General features: G+C 36.2%; 1 protein-coding gene across 1 annotated transcript in view; it reads right to left on the bottom strand.

The window, feature by feature from the left end:
* Positions 1-15,233, bottom strand: part of CNTNAP5 (contactin associated protein family member 5) — a 4,019,360-nt gene that overhangs the window by 2,749,834 nt on the left and 1,254,293 nt on the right. The gene's annotated exons all lie outside the window — the stretch shown is intronic.

The raw sequence follows: 15,233 nt of genomic DNA on the forward strand, positions 1-15,233 counted from the left end.
TATCAAAGAAGAATGCTGTGCTTTTATTCCTGACAATCGTCATGAGATAAATAACCACCTAGAGGTAATTCAGCAAGTATCAGCCATGACTGAACCAGGCCCAAACCCACTGATGGACTTTTTCCAGAATCTATTTGGGGGGTGGGGTTCCATCCTAATGAATATTCTGATTGCCATTTGTGTGGGTATACTCCTAATAGGAGCATGTGTATGCTGTGGAATTCCCTGCATGAAAAGATTAATTAAAGATTTTGTTGATGTATCTGTTACTGAAACATTCTACCAAGATATTGAAATTGAAAGATTGATCTCAGATGATGCTTTCTCTGAAGTATAGATTGAATGACTCACCTGAAAATCCTGAGTGGAAAAGGCTAGGAGACGAAATGACACTATGCATACTTCGAAATAGAATAAAAAGTAGTAATAGGGGGGGAAAGTTAGAAAAATGTGTATTTGTATACATGAGAAATGCTAGTTTAAAAGCAAAGTAGTATGTAATGCATTTTATTCTATTAATCATATAGTAGTAAAATTAATTCATGTCTAAATGTAAAGTAGTTTTGAAACTGCAGTGTGGCTTGAAGCAAGGCTGATCTCTGACCCTGGCAGAATGCTAGCTTAGCAAGTTTTAATGTTTATGCTTTTCACAAGTGATTATCTGTTGGGTCAGGAAATTAAATGTGTGAAATAATGAAATCTTCTGCTCTTTCCTGTTGGAATGATGTGGCCTTGTATATGTGTTACTAAGATAGCACGCAGCTGTGAGAAAGTGTAACAGAGAACAAAGACGTATATTAAAATACTGAAGCTGCTATTGTATTCGAACTGATATGAAACCTTGAACAAGTAACTTTACAGAAAGACATTATTACTGACCAGCTGGATAGCAAGGCCGTATTGTATCTAGAGGAAAAGTTTTTTTAAATATACAGCATCAGCAAGACTTAATGAATGAAGAATTGTAAGCTAAAGTGATGTAGATGCCCTGTGACATATCACTTCAGTAAGGTGGGCATAGCTTAAATGTTAAACCTATATAAAATTGTGTGCTTCCTGTTTCATGTCAGACAAAATCTGTACTTGTATGTTTTTTGCCTCCTGGTGTACACTAGTAAACTTTTGAATCTGAACCTCCTGTGTATTGAATTCTTAATTTTATTTAACAAATAACAATCCTAAGAAGTCAGAAAATGTCAACCAACAATTCAGACAGGATTGGTTCTATGCTGTCAGCTAACTCAATTTTACAATACAAGTAAAAGTGTTAAAAATACATTAATAACCAATACGTTTATACAAATTGTACTTAAAAAATGCTAACAAGCGACTATCTCAAGAAGTCAGAAATTGACCATTGGTCAAAGCCATTTTTTTAGAGTACAAATATTTAAGGTTTATAAGAGGTTTGATGTTTATAAAAAACTATTAAGGGCTTGCCTACAAAAATACTTCTAGTTATAAATCGCCAAACTACTAAATAAACATAATCAAAAACACATTTTTGTAAGTTACAAAGTTCCTGCTTCATCTATTTAGACTTTTTAACTTTAAGAGGCAAGCAATATTGCAGGCATCATTCAGGCCAGGACTTAGAAATGCATTTAGTCTCACCTGCCATAACAGCTCACGTTCTTCGAGCATCAAGTTAAATGGTCCACCTCTCACATCAAAGCGCACATGTCACATGACAAGAGTAAGTTGTTTTAAGTGGTGTGTGTATTTCACAAAACTGTTTTGAATCTGAAGAAGTTGACACATTTGTGCCAATGAAAAGCGCTTCATTCGATAAGAATGAATTTGTATTTTATTTACAAGTTCCTTGGCTTACAGTTATTAGTCGGATTTTGTGGATTATCCAATACATATTAACCAGATTGTATATCTTTGTGTTGATTTGTATATTTACTAAACATAACATGCCTTTATCATCAGCATATGTGCTCAGAATATTTGGTAGTGGAAGAGGATTTTTTCTAAAATATAGCTACCCCTCTTCTTTTCTGTCTAAACTGAGAATTTGTAATTACTGTATAATGCTTATTAAGTCTTGTTTCATCCTCTGGCAGTAAATGTGTTTCTTGAATAAATATTACCTGTGGCAAAATAGTTGTATGCACTTATAAAAATATTTATTTTGCAATACTATCTAACCCATTTATATTAATTGAGATACATTTTAGATTTATCATCTCTTAACTTAGAAGATAAGTAATTTGAAGTTTATTGTGAGATAGGCTATATTGGTCCAGTTTAGTCTGGAGAGATTTTTTGTATTAGTATTGGGAGTAGAAAAACTCAAGAAGTTTATAGTATTAGTGATCAATTTATGTGAATTCATAGACACCTGAATATGACTGTATGATCCAAAACATAAGTAACATAAAATAAATCTAACTCCTCTTCCCCCATGAAGTTTAAAACTCCAGACTTGAACAGTAAATATATCCAAGTCATTCTACTTAGCTGTAGAAGCAAGATTTCAACTCAGCCATATTATATTTATATTTAATGTGTGCTATCATGTTTTAGAAAGAAAATTAAATGTTATTAGAATTATATCAACTCTCATTATGAAAGTTTCTATGTAAATTCAGTATTTTAGTAAAGTATATTATGTCATTTTTCCATGTATATCAGAACATGTGTAATTTTTAACATACAAAAACATAAATCCATCAATGCATATATAAATATATGTGCACTCAGCTATATGTATAATACATAACATATATAATAACCATTGTGACAATTTCTCTTGCATGAATATTGAAATGTGAAGCACAAAATCAGCAGTCTGTTTCAGCCTTATTTACTATGAAAAAATCATAGTCCACACAGATGTTATAAGTGTCTGTACTTTCTATTCACCATTTACATATTATTTTGGCTCCCTGTCTATTACCCCTTCGCTTTAAGATTTATTTTTATGATGTGTGATAAATATATCTTTTATAGAGTCATATTGTCCCAGTTTTGAGACAGCAGAATGAATATAAAGTCAACACAGACCTTATGACTGACCTAACTTTATGGTTTCATTATAATAAAATGTTATCTCTATGCTATTCTTCTCTTGAGTAGTCCCTCATTTTACTATCATGATATCATGATAAAGTGCTTTATCATGCGCTTGCTTAAGTACAGGAAGAGTGAATCGCTCAGACTAGGTGCAATTAGTTTTCCAATAAATGTTTTCAATTGAGGGGGTTTCTCAGCTAGTATTACCACTAAAAACAGCAGTCAATTAATGTCCCTCATCTCCCCACGTCCTCTGTCTCACAGCTTATCTCAAAACATTTCTTCTGTCACCCATGTCATCCACAAACCCCAAGCCATCAACATAACAAATAACCAACAGTATCCATTCAATCCATAGCTGCCAGTCCCTACACTAACTTTCCAAGAGAAGCAGAAGGATCCGTGACCTATTACACATATCAGTCAGTTACTCCCAAATTAACATAACATATATTGTGCAAATCAGGTGCCAGCCCACATAAATTAATTATTAGTATACTGCTCTAAAGTTCACTTTTAAAGTATTTCAATGGTCTTAGCTATTAAAAGTGAAAACAAATGAAGTATTATGTTAACATTCAGTTTGATATAAGCATCATTCACTGCTTTATCTGATGTATTCACTCAACCTTCTTTTATGCATACATTGTGTGTGTTTTTCAACAATTAGCTTAGTATCCACTTGCATGTTTGATAAGGGTACAGTTCAGGCAGAGAATGCATTAATCTGTTACAGAAGCTTCCTTTCCCTGATGTGGGAGCTGTACAGGGATTCAGCAGTTCAAAACATTACTACTGATAACAGCTTCCTCAAAATAACTTCTTTAACCTTAGCTTCCCACAACTCCATCAAAATCTATTTATTCAAAATAAACAGAGAAGCATTTCATAATGGGAAATGCTGCATATGAAAAGCTACTTTTATTGTTTCCTGAACCATATAATATCTTAAAAACTACTCTAAAAATTACCCTTGGATGCTCCGATCATAATATAAACAGTTTCAAGCAAAAAAAAAAAAAAGAAAAAAGAACTGGTGACATGCAAATGGACACAAAAAGGGCTTAGGTAAGAACTACAATAAAGATCCATATGTTAAAATCACCATCTATGTGATTTTGTTCAATGGGAATGAACATTTATCTTGAATAACTTATAGATCAAGGGACCCATAGTTAAAATATGAAGCAGACTCTTAGAAGTACTGTATGCATATTTTAAGAGAAAGAAAAAAATTGTTTGGTGTTACCTTTACTGAGTATGATAAATCTCTTTTGTGGAAAAAGAGCTTGCTGAAGTTACTTTCTTTTTTCTTGTATAGTATGAAGGTTATATCATAATTCATAATTGGCTGAAATGGAATTAATAAAAGAACATATAAGTTTTACTAAATAAGAAGCAATTTGTCTTTTAATATCTTCTTCTTTTCCACATTTTTCCATCCATTTTCTTCTGAAATTCTTTTCAAGGAAATAGTATTCCATTCCGTTTCTTCAGACTGCTCAATTATTATGATTTTTTTGTTTTTTTATGAAGGTTAAAGCAGAGTCTAGGTCCTCGAAGATTTTTGTCTCATTAGGAAGAAATATTTTTAGTCTTGCTGGAAAAAGTAGATGGACTTTGATGTGTTTCTTTTTCAATTCTTGGATTAATGGTAGAAAACATTATCTTTTTTGAAATTACTGTTGAAGAATAGTCATTGTCAAATCTTATTATCCTATCATTTAGTTTAATTGGAGATTTTGCCCATGCAGTTTTAAGAATCACTTCTTTGTCCTGTGATGAAAAGAATTTAACTATTGCAGATCTTGCAGCCTAATTTTTATCAGATGAAGCTATGCTAAGAGACCTACGTGCCCTCTCGATCCCGTATGACATGGCTTCAGGTAGTTCAAGTGTACCAGAGAGCCAAGTTGTTGAAAAGCTTTTTAGATTACTACCTTCAATTTTCTCCAGTAGACCAAAAATGCGGATATTATTTCTTCAAGATCTGTTTTCCAGATCATCTATTTTGTTTAACAAAAGTGTGTTCTATTTTAGTAAGTAATCTGTGTTATTTTCTTCTTCTTCTGACAGTCTTTTTTCAACATCATTTATAACTTCTAAAATGAAGCACAATGTAATAAAATCACATTAGTACACATTACCATCGATTTTGCCCCTTTTCTCAAAAATAGGAATGATCTTGAAAATGAATTGAAAGGAATTTCAATGTTAGTAACTTCATTTCCTCCCTCAAAAGCTGCAACCTAGGAAACTCTCAGACAGCTACCTATAGATGAAGCAGTTAACACCTTCAACTCCACCTTCTTAGACATCCTCAATCATCATGTACCACCAAGAACCATTAGAGTTAAATCAAACTATGCTCCCTGGCTTAGTAAAGAATGTAGACCTCTTCTCGTGACCCAGGATAAGGCCTGGATACAATTTCATAAAACAGATCCCACTTAACTAGACAGGTATACGCTGAATTACATAACAAAGCCAAAAAACTAGTGAAATAGGACAAAACCAATTACTACTGTAATATTCAAATAAAACAAAACAATCCACAAAAATTCTGGGCTGCAGTTGATACCATACTACACCCAGTGAAATCAGCTACAGCCACTCCTTCAACACCCAATAACACAAACAATGTAGCAACCCTATTTAATACCTACTTTACAGAAACAATCCAAAACCTTGCTAACTCCCAGCCCTATAACAATGACCCTACTCCTGCCACAAACCAAACTACCTCCCATACCCAATCCTCCACCAAACTGTTTTCATTCCATCCAGTCTCTGTAAACACAACCAAAAAACTACTCAAAAAACTCAAACCAACTACCCTAGCAGCTGATAACCTCCCTGCAGAATTCCTTCAGACTGCAGCAGCAGGTATAGCCTACCCAAGTAGCCTTTCTCATAAAAAGATCAATCACTGAGAACCTAGTGCTCACTATTTGGAAAATTTCTCACATAATACCCCTACACAAAGGAGGTAACTCCACTGAGTTAACTAAAGCCCCATTCCTATCGTATCCCCCCATCTAAAATTCTTGAAAGAGTTATCCATACCCAACTCACAGATTACCTTCAAAGAGAAAACGTGCTTACAAATACACAGCACGGGTTTTGCCACTCTCCTAGCACTACCACAGCCCTAACACCCTTTATCAGCACAGTTAATCATCATAGGAATAATGGCCAATATGTGTCTGCTATTTTCCTAGACCTATCCAAGGCCTTTGGCATGGCTAACCACCCAAAACTGATCAACATCCTCTCTTCCCTAAACCTCTGGAACTCATCCATCTCTTGGTTCCAAAATTACCTAACAGGGCATCAACAAGCCACCCTATGGCAGCAACAACTATTCCCTCCCCTCCTTCCAGTCGGCATACGAGTGCACCAAGTTTCCATCCTGGGGCCCCTACTTTTCTCTATCTTTACCAATCAACTCCATACCTCCACACCTCACACCATCATAGTCCAATATGCTGACGAATCAATCCTCATATGCTCAACCTCCTCTCTCCAAATTCTCCACAAATACACCCAGGAATCTTTCCTATTTGCTGAAAATTGGCCCACAAAATCCCACCTTATCCTTAATCCAAAAAAAAATACTCTCCTCTTTCATCCAGGAAAAAAACCCTCCTCTGAAGTCAATACCCCCCCCCCACCTTTCAGAAATCTATCCAAAAACAAAACCATTTCCCCCTCAACCCACACAAAACTGCTAAGTGTTGAAATAGACAACAACCTGTAATTCAATATACATATTGCCCAAACCATCAAAAAGGTCCAAGGCCCAAACTCACCTCCTAGCTACTCTCTTATATGCTTCCCCAGTACTAACCAACTGCCGTAAAAAAAGACCTCACCAAACTTGACTCTTGTTACAATAAGACAACCAAATTTGCAACTGCTGCTTCATATAGATTCCATCACTGCATATCACTTAGACAACTAAACTGGCTTTAATTTCCACAATTACTGCACTTTAATCAACTTACCTTCGCTCACATAATCTTCCATCAACCAGATAAAACTCCATCTCTTCAAAACCTCCTACAGCCATACAACTCCTCTAGAAATCTCCGCTCATCTAACAAATGCCTCTTACAGGTCTCCAAAGCAAACACAGTGGGTGAATCATTATTCTCACACTACATTTCCAAATTATGAAATAAACTCCCAAGTCCTCTTATTTCCAACAGCTCTATCCCACAATTCAAAAAGCTACTCAAAACACATCTTACAAACTCTTGTTGCTGTCCCTGTAACCCTATATGATAGCCCAATCTCCTTTCCTCAGTAGCTAATAATTACTTTCAAATGTCTTCCCCAGGTTTTGAAACTGGAACTGGCTACTATATTACACTCAAACTCAACTGTCACTCCTGCATAAAGATTTATGTATTCTGTTAATCTCCAACTGTATTTTTACAGTCCCTCTCCATCTCCTCTGTCAGGTTATATCACTGATCAACACATGACAAATTAATGAAAAAAACAACAGATATTTTCCAAAATATGAAATGTTTTTACATGACATCTTGGCTGCATGTATGCTACAACCTCCTTGTGTTGTTATACTCTTTCACTGTCTTTGTATAGCATTGTATTCCCTGGTATTGTTTTGTACTACTAGCTATTTTTTGTATTACGTGCTATTCCTCTGTATTACTTTTTGTATTTGTCATTAATTTATTTGTATATTTTTTGTATTTTTGTCATTTATTATTGTACATTGTTCTATGATTTATTAAGTAACTACGGGGCTTTTCTCCCTGGGCCTCTGTTGAAAAAGGATCTGTGTCCAGTCGGACTTTCCCAGTAAACAAAAGTAAAATAAATACAATTTATTAACCACAGCATATTAATCAAGCATGTTACATTTGATCCTGGATCCCATTAGAGATCATAAAACTAACAATGACTCTATGTGGAATAGGCCTCTTGGTAGAATTTTGCAACAAACCACCCTAACCCAAAAAGAAGAGAAAAGCAATGACAACTGCATTCTAACTTACACCTTGGATGTCAATAGAATTAAAGCCATTATTAAGGAGAACTGGACCATTCTCACTGACAATCAGCAACTTGTAAAGGTTTTGATGATCACCCTACTTTTGTATATAAAAAGAGCAGAAGCACACATAGCTATGTTCAGTATAGTACATTTCAGTCAGATTTCAGACTATAACATTCATACTCAGTTATACATTTCTAACAGCACTGCTAGACAGATAACAACATGCGACTGAACAGTATCCAATCATTACTTTTAAGGTTAAAGTGACAGAACTATTTGTAACTAACTTATTAAGATAAGTTATCTAAAGAATAACTTGTAATTGAGGTGTAACATTTCAGGCTTAATTTGTTAATTAATTTATAGAATACAGTGCACATTACCTGCTACATTAGACAAAAAGTTAAAAAGACACTAACAGGATGCAGAGATATAGATCTGAAATACAGAAAGCATAAGTTTTAGTAAAGGTAGTTCTATTATGGCAAATAGATATTTACAGGATATCTAAGACACAACTTAAAAGGCAGACAGCTATTACAGCAAATAGAAATTTAAAGGGTAAATAGACAGGATTATCAAAAACAATTCTAGGTGAATATTTACAGAAACAAGTTAATACAGATCCACTTCAGCAGATCGAAATACCACATCATTGGAATGTATTTTTTTCGAGATGAGATGGCCATAATTTAAAAAAAAAACAAAAATATACTTTGCTGAAACTACAAAGAATGAAACTCAATTGCAAATGTCAGGCAGCAGCCTGAAGTACTGCATGGAGATCACAGATTAAAACAAAAAGTAAGTAGTACACTTAAATACAAAATTAAATAAATAAACATTTTTCAAAGTTTTAATTTTAAATGTTTAAATGGAGTACTTTCTTTTTCTTTATATCCTGATACTGCCCTTGAGGTGCTCATGTGGTTATGTCACGACTAAAAGCCAAGACTTATGTGCCTATGGACACAACCAGTATAAATCAATCCTGAGCACAGTATGTAGTCATGTGACTGACTGACAGCTCCAATTACCAAGTAAGCGTAGGATGACTGATTCTAGACTTACTTTGGAGCAGCCTTCATCTCTTCCATGACCTATGTCAAGGGATGGAGGTACAAGTGCTAGAGGTCAATGGACTCATCTGAGAGTCATCACCAATGTTAACATACAAGTCAATGGAATCTTGAAATAGTCAAGTAGAAATACGACTAGGAAAATCATTTTTTCTGCTTGTCATATCTTTCATTAAAGCCTGAAATGACAGGTATCCCTGACATCCAATTCATCTCTCTCTCTCTCTCTCTCTCTTCTCCACTCTAACCCTTTAATAACAAAACTGTGTAAAGCAGTTATACTCAAATATATCTAAACAGTCCCTTTCACACTTACTTCATAGATGGCATAACTATGTATAACAAGTATTCCAGGTGAAAGCTATACTAATGAAAACATGACCCACTGAAGACTCTAGAGTCCATGGACTGTATAGATTATCTTTCTAGTCCAGCATTTATAGTGTAGTGGATGATATCATTCTCAGTATACGGAATACCCTACAGCCATACATCCCCAATATAAGGAATACCCTACAGCCATACATCCCCAGTATAATGAATACCCTACGGTCATAAATCCCCAGTATAAGGAATACCCTGCAGTCATATATCCCCAGTATAAGGAATACCCTACAGCCATACATCATATATCCCCAATATAAGGAATTCCCTACAGCCATACATCCCCAGTTTAAGGAATACCCTACAGCCATACATCCCCAGTTTAAGGAATACCCTATAGTCATACATCCCCAGTATAAGGAATATCTTACAGCTATGCATCTTTAGTATTCGGAATACCCTACATCCATACATCCCTAGTATAAGGAATACAATGCATTCATATATCCCTAGGATAAGAATTACCCTACAACCATACATCTTCAGTATAAAGAATACCCTATAGTCGTACATCAGGAGTAAAAGGAATACTCTAAAGTCATGAATTCTCTGAACATGGAATACCCTATAGCTATAATTAAGCAGTATAAGTAATACCCTACAGTCATACATCTCCAGTGCAAGGAATACCCAGCAGCCATACATCACCAGGAATACCCTACAGCTAGACATCCCAGAGTATAATGAATACCCCACAGCGATACATGCCCAGTATAAGGAATTAACTACAGACACACAGCCCCAATATAAGAATACCCTACAGCCATACATCCCCAGTATAATGAATACCCTACAGCTATACATCCCCAGCATAAGGAATACCCTACAGCCATACATCCCCAGTGTAATGAGTATCCTAGATTCATACATCCCCATTATAAAGAATACCCTATAGCTATACATCCCTAGTAGAAGGAAAACCCTATAGTCATACATCCCCAGTATAAGGACTACCCTAAAGCCATACATCTCCAGTATAAGGAATACCCTATAGCCATACATCCCCAGTATAAGGAATAACCTACAACCATACATCTCCAGTGTAAGGAATACCCTGCAGTCATACATCCCCCAGTGTAAGGAATATCCTACAGCCATAAATCTTCAGTATCAGGAATACCCTACAGCTATTCATCACCTAGTCCAAGAAATACACTACAATCATACATCAACAGTGTAAGGAAAACCCTACAGCTATGCATTCCCAGTATAAGGAATACCATACAGTTATACATCCCCAGTATAAGGAATACCTTACTTCCATACATACACTGCTATAAGGAATACTATCACTTGTCACTTTCTAGTATAGAAGATGAACAGGTGGGGTAGTTCGTTTATATGCTTTATTGCATAGAAACACCTCAGGATGGATAGCAGCAGTACAAAACAAACAAACTGATTAACTGACAGACTACACAGACATGCATGCTTACATCTCAACAGCTAACTAAAAAATGGCAGTTAGGCTTGCTCAGTATTTATACACTTATGCAAGCCCCTAGAAAGCTTCTTAAAGCATACACACATACTGGTCTACATCCTCCATCTTAAATAGATTGCCCTCAATGAAATGACTTTAGAATGAGCCATGCAATAATATAGACATTAGAAAAAACACAATGTTCATGTCACAGCTGCCATGCATCTGTAACATGGTCTGGAAATATGACCTGATCTAGTAATAAAGTAATCAGAACTGGGTTTAGCATAATGGACAGTCTTTGGTGAACAACTCACATCAGGAATTTCGGGATTCATCTCAGGAACAGGGATATTCACTAGAACAGCCTCTGGAACTGGAACGCTGGATAACACACTCTGAGATAAACAGTCTTTCTCACAGGCTAGGTGCTGTGGTACAGGTTCGGACACTGGCGTCAAATGTTTCTGATTCTGCCTAAACTCTATTTCTTGTGATTCCGTAATGTACCATCTTGGCTCCAATCCAATCATAACCTTTCCATGTTTGCATTCTCACTCTCTCTCCTTCACGTAATGGATTGAGCGGTTTGCTGGACTTGTTACAGTAAGACTTCTGGGACAGGCATTTCTTTAACAGATAGGCTTTCACAGATATGTTATTCTTAGCACTTGGAACCAATAAACTACTTCTGACTGATAATGTAGTTCTGGTTTGTCTCAAAGTCTCTGGACAGGTGAACTAAGGTGTTTATCATGAGGAATATTGTTGAGATTCAAGAGATTCAGGAAAACATCATTACTGTCTCATTTCAATTTCTCTAGTAACTGTTTCGCACTTTGAACTGCACTTTCTGCTAAATCATTTGATGTGGGTACTAAGGACTACTTGTAACATGAATAACGTCCCACTCTTTGGCAAATCTTTTGAATTGCTGGCTAGTAAACTGCATGCCATTGTCAGAAATAACTTTGTGCGGACTGCCAAAGACTACAAAATGACATTTCATCTTAGTAATGACAGTAATAGACTCTAGGTTAGGAAGCAGGTCAATCTTGAACCAATTGGAATAAGAGTCTACTAACACCAAGTAATGTTGACCATTCCATTCAAAAATGTCAGTGGCTAATGTCGACCAAGGTAGTTCTGGAATCTGGTTTAGCTAAAATGGTTCCTTCTGTTGATGAGGCTTTGTACTATTACATACAGAACAAGATGAAAGTACTCTCTCAATGTGTTGTGGCAGAAGGCCAAAATACTAGTCATCTCAACCTCCTTTTAGTACAATCAATTCCTGGGTGGCCATGATGCAAGATAGCAATATAGTCTTGTTGCAAGGACTTTGGAACAATAACTTTTGGACCTTTCATAATACCATTGTCAGACAAAATCTCATCTCGGTAAGGAAAATAAGGTTGTACTTCTTGAGGTAAACTAGATTGCTTTGATGGCTATCCTTGATTGATGAAGTGGTTGAGCTTCTGTAAAACAGGATCTGAGGTTGTGTGACTTCTAAGCTCATCAAGGTGTGTGGAAGAAAAATTTCTAACTTCCATGACATCAAAATTAAGGTTCTCACTCTCATGGTGTTCAGTACTATTTCTGGGTGATCTGGATAAAGTATCAGCAAGATAAAGAAGTTTGCCTTTTGTGCACACAAGGTTGAAATTGTACTTCTGCAATCTCAATATCATATGTTGCAAGCTGGCAGCAGCTGTACATATAGGCTTTCTCAAAATAGTGACTGTAGGTTAGTGATCTGTTTTGATCTGGATGGATCTACCATAAATATAGTCATGGAACTTCGTACAAGCAAACACAATTATCAAGAGTTCTTTCTCCAAAGCATCACAGGAAAGAGTAACTGGTTTGTGAACATCATAGTATCTGACAATTAGTGGACTGCCAATTTTCTGTTTCAGGACATCAAATTCTCTCTGGTGATGTTCCAACAGTGACCAGGAAACATCTTTATGAGTCAGCTCTCTGAACGGTGCTGCTAGTTGCCTTAAGTCTGGAATGAACTTGCCTAGATAGTTAACCATGTCAAGAAAGCGTTGAAGGGCTTGAATATTGTCTGGAGCTGGCATATCGAGAATAGCTGTTTGCTTGGAAGGGTCTGGTTGTAAGCCTGAACTGGTAAACAAATGACCACCATAAGTAAGTTCTCATAACCTGAACTTTCACTCCAGAGGATTCAGCTTAAGATTCACTTGACGTGCTCTTTCCAGAACTTTCTTGAGGTTTCTGTCATGCTCAGCTTTCCCATTACCTCCTACTAAAAGATCATCTACTATAATAGCACAAGGTTACCCAGAAAAAAATGTTCTCTGTTGCACGTTGGAAGACTTCACTGGCAGAATATATCCCAAATGGCATTCCCAAAAATCTGTACCTACCAAACGGAGTACTGAACATAGTGAGCAATGAGGATTTCTTATCAAGAAAATTTTCCAAAATGAACTCTCTGAATCTAAGACAGAAAGAACAGTGGCATTTGGCATCAGAGCTGCAACTTCTTCAACTGTATGCATTGCATGATGAGGTCTTTTCAAAGCTTTGTTCAAATCTCATGGATCAATACATATTCGTGTATCATCTGAGCTTTTCTTATCAGCTACCACCATGGAAGATACCCATTCAGTAGGTTCTTCAACTGGACAAATTACACCTTGTTGCACCATTTTATCTAGCTCGGCTTTGACTCTGTTCTGCATAGCTACTGGAACTTTCTGGGCTGGCCTAACAACTGGGCTAACATCTGGGTCTAACTTCATGGAGTACACAGCTGGAAGCTTGCCTAGTTTGTCTTCAAAAAGATCAGCAATGGTAGAAAAAATATACTGGGAAAAATTAGAACAGTTGTCTTTCAAGCTAACATGATGGACTTCTTTGTTAAATGAAAGCAGCCTGATGTCTCTGAGCCCTAATAATGACAGGATGTGCCTTTTGACAACAAAGTAACAAGTTGTAGCTTCTCCCAGCAGAGCAACATGAAACTACCACTATGCCTTCAGTATGAATCTCTTCACCACCATAAGCAACAAGCTTCGCACCCTTTGCCAAATAAAGCTTCTCACCAGCATATACCATACCAAATGTTTCTGCAGACATAACATTACACTTTGAACCTGTGTCATCTTTGAGATTTATGGGTTTTCCATTTATCCAAACAGTACAAAATACTTCATTATTTGGCTATATAGCTACTGCATTAACTGTTTCATTAAGCACTGACACACCATCAACATAAAAAGTAGGGTCATAGCTTTCTAATTGATCAGCTTCTTTCTTTGAATGCTCCCTTTTAATGAAAGAATGCCCCTTATTTGATTTACAAAACCTTTTATTATGATTCCATTTATTACATTTGTGACATTGCTGACCAAAAGCTAAACATTTTTCTCTTTTAGGCACACGACTTCCACCACAATTACGATAACAATAAAATTGGGTGGGGACCCTTTCTTTGAGTTTGCTGACTCATTCTGATGCTTCACTGAGACTCTGTGTGCTCTGGAATTTGCTAGAAAGCTATGAGGTTTCCCAGGGACTGTTACAGGATTTGCAGTTGCTGCTATGTACTCGGGCCTGTTTCTTTTAACCACATGCTGCATACTATCAACATTGGCTTTACAGCATTATCTTCTAAGGTCACTTCCACTTGTAAGCATGCATTTCTTATTTGTAAGCATATTTGTGTGCTTTTCTGTAAGCTCATATATCTGACAAATCTCAATGGCCTTGTTCAAAGTTAAATTACTGTCACGAAGCAAAATCTTTCTCACAGCATCATCTTTAATACCACACACAGGTCTGTCTTTTATCAACTCATCCCTTAAATCACCAAATCTGCACGTTTTAGCTTTGTTTCTCAAATCAGTTATATATGTTGCAAATGTTTCACCAGGCTTTTGATCTATTATGTAAAATAAGTGCCTTTACATTGTAACATTCATTTGGGGGTGACACATTTCTCTCACTTTACATTTTAAGCACTCAGGGTCTTCCCTTGACTCAGCTCCCCTTCTCCTGCAAAGACAGCAGGTGCATACACAAATTAACGCTCCCTTTTTATGGCTTCTGTACCAGCTAAATTAAGCAGAATAAATGGCTTTGTACGGTCATCTTTATGACAAAATGCAGCCTGTATGAAAATTTTGTTGTCTTGCAAAACACTCTTCAGTTCTCTGCAATATTATTGTCAAACACAAGTGGAGCTGGTTTGTGAAATCCTTCAGCCATGCCAACAAATTATGCCCAAACACACTGAGAAAAATGTGGCCTTTGTAATTAT

Source organism: Protopterus annectens, chromosome 2.part0 (assembly GCF_019279795.1).
Source record: "Protopterus annectens isolate FY-2018-M chromosome 2.part0, PAN1.0, whole genome shotgun sequence".
NCBI classification, from domain to species: domain Eukaryota; kingdom Metazoa; phylum Chordata; order Ceratodontiformes; family Protopteridae; genus Protopterus; species Protopterus annectens.